We start from the raw sequence: 8,894 nt of genomic DNA, 5'->3' as shown, positions 1-8,894 counted from the left end.
AAAGGAAATCTTGTATGGTTTTACCTAAATACAGCAGTTGATTACATCTTATATATTTGCATAATAGATAGATTGATAGATGAGATGATAAATGATAGATTGATTAATAGGTGATAGCTGGATGATGGACAGATGATTGAAAGATGATAGGTAGAGAGATGTATGACGGACAGATGATTGATAGGTAGATGACTGATGATAGATAGATAGATAGGTAGATAGATTTGTTATACAGGTAAGTTATATGTCATGAGGGTTTGATGTACAGATTATTTTGTCACCCAGGTAATAAGCACAGCACTGGATAGATAGTTTTTCAATCCTTTCCTTCCTCCCTTTCTGTTCCTGAGTTAGTTTGCTTAGGATAATGGCCTTCAGCTCCATCGATGTTGGACTCAAGCTGTAACTGCCCAAGGGATTCAGCTTGCCTGGTGCCTAGACAGAGCCAATTCATCAAGACAGGGGAATTGCAACAGAGAAAGAGTCATTTGGCCAGGTGCAGTGGGCCACACCTATAATCCCAGGACTTTGGGAGGCTGAGGTGGACGGATCACCTGAGGTCAGGCGTTCAAGACCAGCCTGGCCAACATGGTGAAACCCCATTTCTAAAAAAAAAAAAAAAAACAAACCTGTTCATGTTAACCATAATCCCCATACTGTGTATCAAATCCTCAGAACTAACTCATCTTATAACTGCCCTTTGACCAACATCTCACTCCCCTCCTACCCACACCCCGGTAACCTCTACCTACTCTCACTTCTAGGAGATCAACCTTTCTTTTTTTTTTTTTAGACAGTCTCACTCTGCACACCCAGCCTGGAGTGCAGTGGCGCAATCTCAGCTCATGCAACCTCCACTTCCCAGGTTGAAGCGATTCTCCTGCCTCTGCCTCCAGAGTAATTGGGATTACAGGCGTGAGCCACCACACCCAGCCAGAAGACCCACTCCCAGTGACCCTCACTGGTCCGTGGCTCTGGGCCCCGCGTTCCCTAAGGCATAACCCACACTGGCCGCCTTTGTTCTGACCTCTTGCATGCGCTCCCCACCTGCTGGAAACTGGCCCCTCTCACCTCCTCTGAAGCTGTCTGTGTGACCAACGCTAATGAGCTTCCTGGAACAGACAGTGACCTGCTCAGCCGTTCTCATGATTGCTCCTCCACGCTTGTACTTGACACGTTGACCACTTCCTCCTCAAAAGAGTCAGTTCGCTGGCTCTCTCGGACACTTCCTGCTAGTTTTTTGACGGTTAGAGCACACACAAGTTTACCGACACCTCCAACACCAGAGCCAACGTCTGGGGGCCATGGCTTCCAGCCTGGTGGCTCTCATGCCACTCCACTGCTCCCGGTGCTCTAAGACTGGCATCCATGTCTGCTTCTCTGAGCACTAGTGATTTTGTTCTTTTTTGTTTGTTTCTTATATAAAACAAAGTTGAATTGGTTAAAGTCCAATTATCAGTTGATAATGACCAATTTTTATTTTGTTGTTTGTGCTTTTGGTGTCAAATGTAAGAATTCACTGCTAGATCCGAAGTAATGAAGAATTGCCACTGTTTTCTTCCCCTTCCTCCTCCTGTTCTTCCTTCTTCTCCTTCTTCTCTTTTTTTTTCCTATTTTTATTATTATTATTATTTTTGAGACAGAGTCTTGTTCTGTTGCCCAGGCTAGAGTGCAGTGGAGCAATCTCGGCTCACTGCAGCCTCCGCCTCCCGGGTTCAAGCGACTCTTCTGCCTCAGCCTCCTGAGCAGCTGGGATTACAGATTCCTGCTACCATGCCTGGCTAATTTTTGTGTTTTTAGAAGAGACAGGGTTTCACCATGTTGGCCAGGCTGGTCTCAAACTCCTGACCTTGTGATCCTCCTGCCTCAGCCTCCCAAAGTGCTGGGATTATAGGCCTGAGCCACCGCCCGCAACCTCTTCTTTTTTTTTTTTTTTTTTTTTTTTTTTTCAGTTAGAGACAGAGTCTCACCATGTTGCCCAGGCTAGTCTCAAACTCCTGGGTTCAAGTGATGCCCTTGCCTAAGCCTCCCAAAGTCCTGGCATTACAGGTATGATGTTATAAACTGCTATAAACATTCATGTGCAAGCTACTCTGTGGACATATATTTTCTTTTTTTTTTTTTGAGACAGAGTCTCGCTCTGTTGCCCAGGATGAGAGCAGTGACTCGGTTTCGGCTCACTGAAACCTACTGCCCCAGTTCAAGTGATTCTCCTGCCTCAGCCTCACAAGTAACTGGGATTACAGGCATGCCCCATCACGCCTGGGTAAATTTTTTTTTTTTTTTTTTTTAGTTGGAGTTTCGACCTTGTAGCCCAGGTTGGAGTGCAATGGCACAGTCTCAGCTCACCACAACCTCTGCCTCCTGGGTTCAAGCAATTCTCCTGCCTCAGCCTCCCGAGTAACTAGGATTACAGGCATGTGACACCATGCCCAGCTAATTTTGTATTTTTAGTAGTCATGGGGTTCCTCCATGTTGGTCAGGCTGGTCTCGAACTCCTGACCTTGTGATCCACCCACCTCGGCCTCCCTAAGTGCTGGGATTACAGGCGTGAGCCACCAGGTCTGGCTGGAAACAAGCATTTTTATGTCTACTTTCTTTTAAAATTCTGACCAGGTAAACGTCTCCTATGTAAACATCTTTAGAGGGTTGTCTTCTTATAATCAACAGGGTTTCCCATCCTCAGCGCTCTGGTTTTGGGACCCAGACAATCCTGTATGGCGGAGGATAGTCTTAGTCAGCTCAGGTTGCTATAATGAAATACTGAGCGGCTTAAACAACAGAAATTTATTTTCTCCCACTTTCGGAGCCCAGGAAGCCCATCATCAGGGCGCCAGTGGATGCAGTTCCTGGAGAAGACTCTCGGCGGGGGGCTTGCGACAGCAATCTTCTGTCTCTGTGGCCTTTCATCCCGCAGTGCATGTGTGAGCTCACCCACGTTTTTTTTGTTGTTGTTGTTTTCTTTTTCGAGACCGAGTCTCACTCTGTTGCCCTGGCTGGCATGCAGTGGTGAGATCTTGGCTCACTGCAAATGTTATACCCGAGCGAGTAGATAGGAAAACGCCACGCTCTGAAATCTGATTGTCAGTCCTGTATTGCTGGCAACCGAGAGTCAGCTCACACTTAAAATCTCGCGGCCCCGAGGAAGGGGTTTGATTTCCATTTATATGTTGCTCAGGGTAAGGGGGCAGAGCGGAATTTTACAGAAGCAGAACAGGCAGGTTAGGGGAGGAGGCTGGTAACTAGGAGGCAGGAGGCTCCTGTGATTGTTGATTAACTGAGGAGGGTGTACACGAGCAGTTCCCGTGATTGCTGGTTACCAAGGGGGGCGTTCGGTACTTTCCATATAATCAGTCAAGGGGGGATCACGGCAGCAAGGGGGCCTGTCCAGCAGGATGTGTTTACAACGGTTACATGTTTCTATAGTTCTAAGCACAACATGACCCAGCACAGTGTGGCCCAGGTATGCACTCAAGGGAGAAACGGTGGGGCGGGGAGAAGCCAAGATGGAGTCGGTCAGGCTCACAGCCAAGATGGAGTCGGTCAGGCTCACAGCCAAGATGGCGTCGGTCAGGCTCACAGCCAAGATGGAGTCGGTCAGGCTAGCACAAGTTAGGTTGTCACATTTCCCACTTGTTTTCAGGGAGTTAAAGCATTGACTTTTTCGTTATAACAAGAGGGTTATATTGGGTTTTGAGATGCAAAAGCTTGACAGACGCTATGCGCTGTTGAATGAAATTTAGGAAGTAATTGAGGGAGCAGGTAGAGGAGATATAAACAAGCAGGATTCGGGCGTGCTTCCTGGGGGAGTGGCCGGCCGATGTCTTGAACCTGTCGGAGAGACTGCAGGTACTGTAACAAGTTCGCTTGGGGTATTTTTGCTAGGTGGGTATTTTTTAGTTTAGGCGATATAGGCAGAGGCCTTTTATACATGATTTTAAAAGGAGAGAAACCTGCCTTCAAGGAGTGCATTCGACTTTAAGAAGGGCTAAAGGAAGGAGGTTTGTTTAACCCTTACCGTTTTTTAAGATTGATTTTGTGAGAGTACTTTTTTAAGGTTTGAATTATGCGTTTTAAGGTTTAAATTACGCGTTTAGAGCTTTGAGGTTGATAGGCATCATGGAGTTTTTATTGAACGTTTAATGCCTTACTGACTGAGCTATGGACGAGGTGAAGGCTGGCCCATTATTAGATTTTATAGCAAATGGCAGCCCATGTTGAGGGATGATTTTATTGAATAAGAATTTACGGTGGAGGCAGGTTTGTTTTTGGTGGCAAATGCCTTCATTCATTTAGAAAAAGTGTTTGCCATTACTAGGAGACACATATTCCGCCCAGTGTGGCTTTGTTTTCGTGAAGTTTATTTTTTTACCTATGTTGGGGCCATGTTCCCGGAGGCAGTGACCCAGCTTAGGCTTTGGTTTTTATTTGGCGTTTACCCGTGCGCAGGCTGTGCGTTGGGAGGCTGCTTGGTTACGTTTTGAAGGCGAGGAATTTAAAACAATTTTTTTTTTTTTTTTTTTTTTTTTTGAGACGGAGTTTCGCCCTTGTTACCCAGGCTGGAGTGCAATGGCGCGATCTCGGCTCACCGCAACCTCCGCCTCCTGGGTTCAGGCAATTCTCCTGCCTCAGCCTCCTGAGTAGCTAGGATTACAGGCACGCGCCACCATGCCCAGCTAATGTTTTGCACTTTTAGTAGAGACGGGGTTTCACCATGTTGACCAGGATGGTCTCGATCTCTCGACCTCGTGATCCACCCGCCTCGGCCTCCCAAAGTGCTGGGATTACAGGCTTGAGCCACCGCGCCCGGCCTAAAACAATTTTTTTAAAAGCTGGGCTCATTTTACTTTTTTAAGTGGGTGGAAGAATGGAGGCAACCAGCCAAGGCTTTTTTCAGGGCACAGGGCAGGAAACGTTTGGAATTTGGGAGAATTTACCGACTATTTGTGTTTTTACTGGCCTCAATGTTCGATGCTTGTTTTTGTTTTTTGTTATTGTTGCTGCTTTTTTCTTTAGAGAGTGTGTTGGGTGGTTGGGTAGGTCAGGCTGCCAGAGGACACAGCAGGCAGTCGGGTTAAAGGCATGACCGGGAGCTGGGCTGCCTTTTGGGTGGCGGAGTTTGCCCTTTGATTTTTTTTGGATGATGACTGTGTTTTGGGTTTTTGTTGTTGTTGTTGCTGCTGTTTTGATGTTTTTTTGTTTTTATTTGTTTATTTCTAAGACGGGGTTTCACCATGTTGGTCAGGCTGGTCTTGAACTCCCGACCTCAGGTGATCCACCCGCCTTGGCCTCCAAAGTGCTTGCATTACAGGCGTTAGCCACCACGCCCGGCCTGTTTTGATGTTTTTTGCAGTGGATTGCAGGCACCCCACTGCAGAGCTTGAGTGAAGGCAGCCAACTTAGCTTTTTTGCGTTGAAGTTCTGGCTGGCAGGGCGTGGGCCCGCAGAACATTTGTTTTTGTGGTGATGGCCACACCGGCTTTTTGCACTTTTTTGCTTAAGGAAGCTGCTACTGTTAGTAAATACTGCGGCATCTGCCTTTTTTAAAGGAACATCCTGGAGATGAGGTTGGCCAGTTTTTGCAGTTTTTAACAGCTTTTGGCGATTATGGACAGGTGCAGTTAGGTTTGGATTAGGAAGTAGAGTAGCTGGATTTGAGCACCGTGTGGGGAAGAAGGTTAAACGAGGCTGATTGAACAGCAAACGTTGGTACTGTGATATGCGGGCGTTTGACATTGATTTACCGGAAGCACCGTGCACCCACGTTTTCACAGCATGGGGAACTGTAAGGGTTAAATTCTGGCCCAGGGTTAATTTATTAGCTTTTTGGACCAGACTTGCCGATGCCGTTAAGGCTTATAGACAACTTGGAAGGCTTGTGTTGAACTTTTTGGAGTGCGGCCACTAAGAGTTTTGCCTGCCTTTTTGAGGCCTTTCTAGCTGCCAGAGCAGGCTGTTTTTGTTTTTTATGGTTTTGATTGTTACAAAACCTTTTGAGCTATTTTTAGGAGCTGGGAAATGTTTATTTTAATGAATTTTTTAGGTTTTTGTAACTTTTTCGTAAATATTTGGACTTACCTGGGCCACAAATGCCGAATTAATAGCACGGCTGTTTTGGGGGGCCACTGGATTAACTGGGGTGTAAATTTGATAGGCCTTTTGGAGGCTTTTTAAAAATGCTTTAGGTTACTCATCGGGCCCCCGGACAACTTTAGTTGTTTTAGACAGATTTATGGGGTTTTTAAAAAATTGTACTTTAGGTTCTGGGGTACATGTGCAGATCATGCAGGATTGTTGCATAGGTGCACACATGGCCAGGTGGTTTGCTGCCTTCCGTCACCTCTCTCTGGTATTTCTCCCCAGGGTATCCCTCCCCACCCTCCCCACCCACCCCACCCACTGCTCTCCTTCCCTTAGTCCCCACAACTGACCGCAACGTGTGATGCTCCCCTCCCTCTGTCCGTGTGTTCTCATTGTTCAACGCCCGCCTATGAGTGATACCATACAGTGTTTGATTTTCTGTTCTTGTGTCAGTTTGCTGAGAATGATGGTTCCAGATTCATCCACATCCCTACGAAGGACACAAACTCCTCGTTTTTCGTGGCTGTGTAGTATTCCATGGTGTATATGTGCCACATTTTCTTTATCCAGTCTATTGTTGATGGACATTTGGGTTGGCTCCAGGTCTTTGCTATTGTAAACAGTGCTGCAATGGATTTGCGTGCTTTTGAGCGGCTTTTCTAATGCCCACAAGGAGATGCTGGTGGAAATTGCTTAAAGCTTTACTTCCCTCTGAGGTATTTGGGTTCCAGTTAGGCTGAGTAGAAGGAAAAACTTTTTTAGGAGGTTTTTGGGGTTTTTTTTTTTCCACACTGGCTGAACTAAGGAAAAACGGGGGCAGAACTGGGTGAGGTCTGGCTTAGGACCTTGGAGCATGGACTGTGAATGACACAAGAGCTCTAGAGCCACAGAGGCGGATTTTGGACTAAAGCCGTTGTTTAAGGAAACTGGTTTGGGTAACCTGCCATTTCAGTAACAACTCGCCAGGGTGTCCGGACCATTGGAGCATTTAAAGACCCCTGTGGGTGGCTGTTTTGTTTTAAAGCTTGGCTATTTTACTTTACAGGGAGTTAGGAGTTTATCTGTAGTGAGGCAGACTTTGTAGTTACTTGAAAAACCCAAGGAGCAAAATGTTTTTTGACATGCACTGGAAGGAAGCGGATGGATGAGGAGAGGCAGCACCCTTTATGGAAGGTATCTGGGGGAACTAGGTGGTTGGGGAATCTTTTTGGCTTTATATCCAAGATACCTTTGATGTCTTTACGACTTAAAGGCAGAGGACTTGAACAGTGTTTTGTTTGCTAAGGGTTTTAGGAGCGACAAGAGAGCCAACTTTCGGAGACACTGGACTTGATGTGATAAGGGAACAAGGCTAGGCAGTTCCCGTCCATGGGAAGTGTGCAGAGAAACTGAGTGTCAACAGGGGAAGTGGTCAGGTGAGGAGAGGGAGGGCCCAGCCAACGGTTAGCATTCTGCATGGGTATGAAGTCCCTGCACAGAATTTGTTAAAAATAAAGATGCAAAGATAGACACAAAAGATGACGCCACTGCACTCCAGCCTGGGCGACAAAGACTCCATCTCCAAAAAGAAAACCGACTTTGTCATATAAGCTTTCACCCAAAAGCCTGAGCCACAGGCCCTTGTTTCTGTGACTGGGACCATGACAACCTCCCCATATCAATGTTCTTATTCTTTTTTTTTTTTTTTTTTTTTGAGACGGAGTTTCGCTCTTGTTACCCAGGCTGGAGTGCAATGGTGCGATCTTGGCTCACCGCAACCTCCGCCTCCTGGGTTCAGGCAATTCTCCTGCCTCAGCCTCCTGAGTAGCTGGGATTACAGGCACGCACCACCATGCTCAGCTAATTTTTTGTATTTTTAGAAGAGACGGGGTTTCACCATGTTGACCAGGATGGTCTCGATCTCTCGACCTCGTGATCCACCCGCCTCGGCCTCCCAAAGTGCTGGGATTACAGGCTTGAGCCACCGCGCCCGGCCTGTTCTTATTCTTAAAATAGTTTCACCCCTACCAAAAGTCTGCTAGAGAGTCAAGTGAGGAGAGGGGTCCATCACTTTGGTCAGCACCTGGAAGCCAGTGCTAACATAAAGTAACAACTTTTCGTTAAGGAAAAATCGCAGAGTGGCTTTTTGTTCCCTGACTGGGAATTGAACCTGGGTTGCAGCAGTGAGAGCACCAAACCGTAACCACTAGACCACCAGGGAGCAGAGTGACTTCTGTGCATTTTCTGTGAATGGCCTAATACAGGTGTAAAAGCTGTGTCTCCCAGGGCAGTGGGAAGTAAAGAGAAGGGGGGAGGCGAGAGACAGACATACAGAGACTCCCAGAGACAGTCACACATACAGACTCAGAGATAGAGACAGATACACACAGAGATAGAGACACACAGAGACCGAGACAACAGAGAGACAGAGACAGACAGCCAGGTGCAGTGGCTCGCACCTGTAATCCCAGCACTTTGAGAGGCCAAGGCAGTTGGATCACAAGGTCAGGAGATCGAGACCATCCTGGCCAACATGGTGAAACCCTGTCTCTACTAAAAGTACAAAAATCAGCTGGGTATGGTGGCGCGTGCCTGTAATCCCAGCTACGCTGGAGGCTGAGGCAGGACAATGACTTGAACCAGAAAGGCAGAGGTTGCAGTGAACACTCCCACGGCACTGCACTCCCAACTGGTGACACAGCAAGACTCCATTTCAAGAAAGAAAAACAAAAACAATCATCCCTGAACTTCTTAGTAGTACTTCCTAGACTCGGCACAAAGCACTGTATGTATTGCAGGTTTGCTCTTGGGCATGTCAATAAACACAGCTCCAA

The sequence above is a fragment of the Saimiri boliviensis genome, chromosome 14 (genome assembly GCF_048565385.1).
Source record: "Saimiri boliviensis isolate mSaiBol1 chromosome 14, mSaiBol1.pri, whole genome shotgun sequence".
In the NCBI taxonomy this organism is placed as follows: Eukaryota; Metazoa; Chordata; class Mammalia; order Primates; family Cebidae; genus Saimiri; species Saimiri boliviensis.
This window is presented reverse-complemented; position numbering follows the sequence as displayed.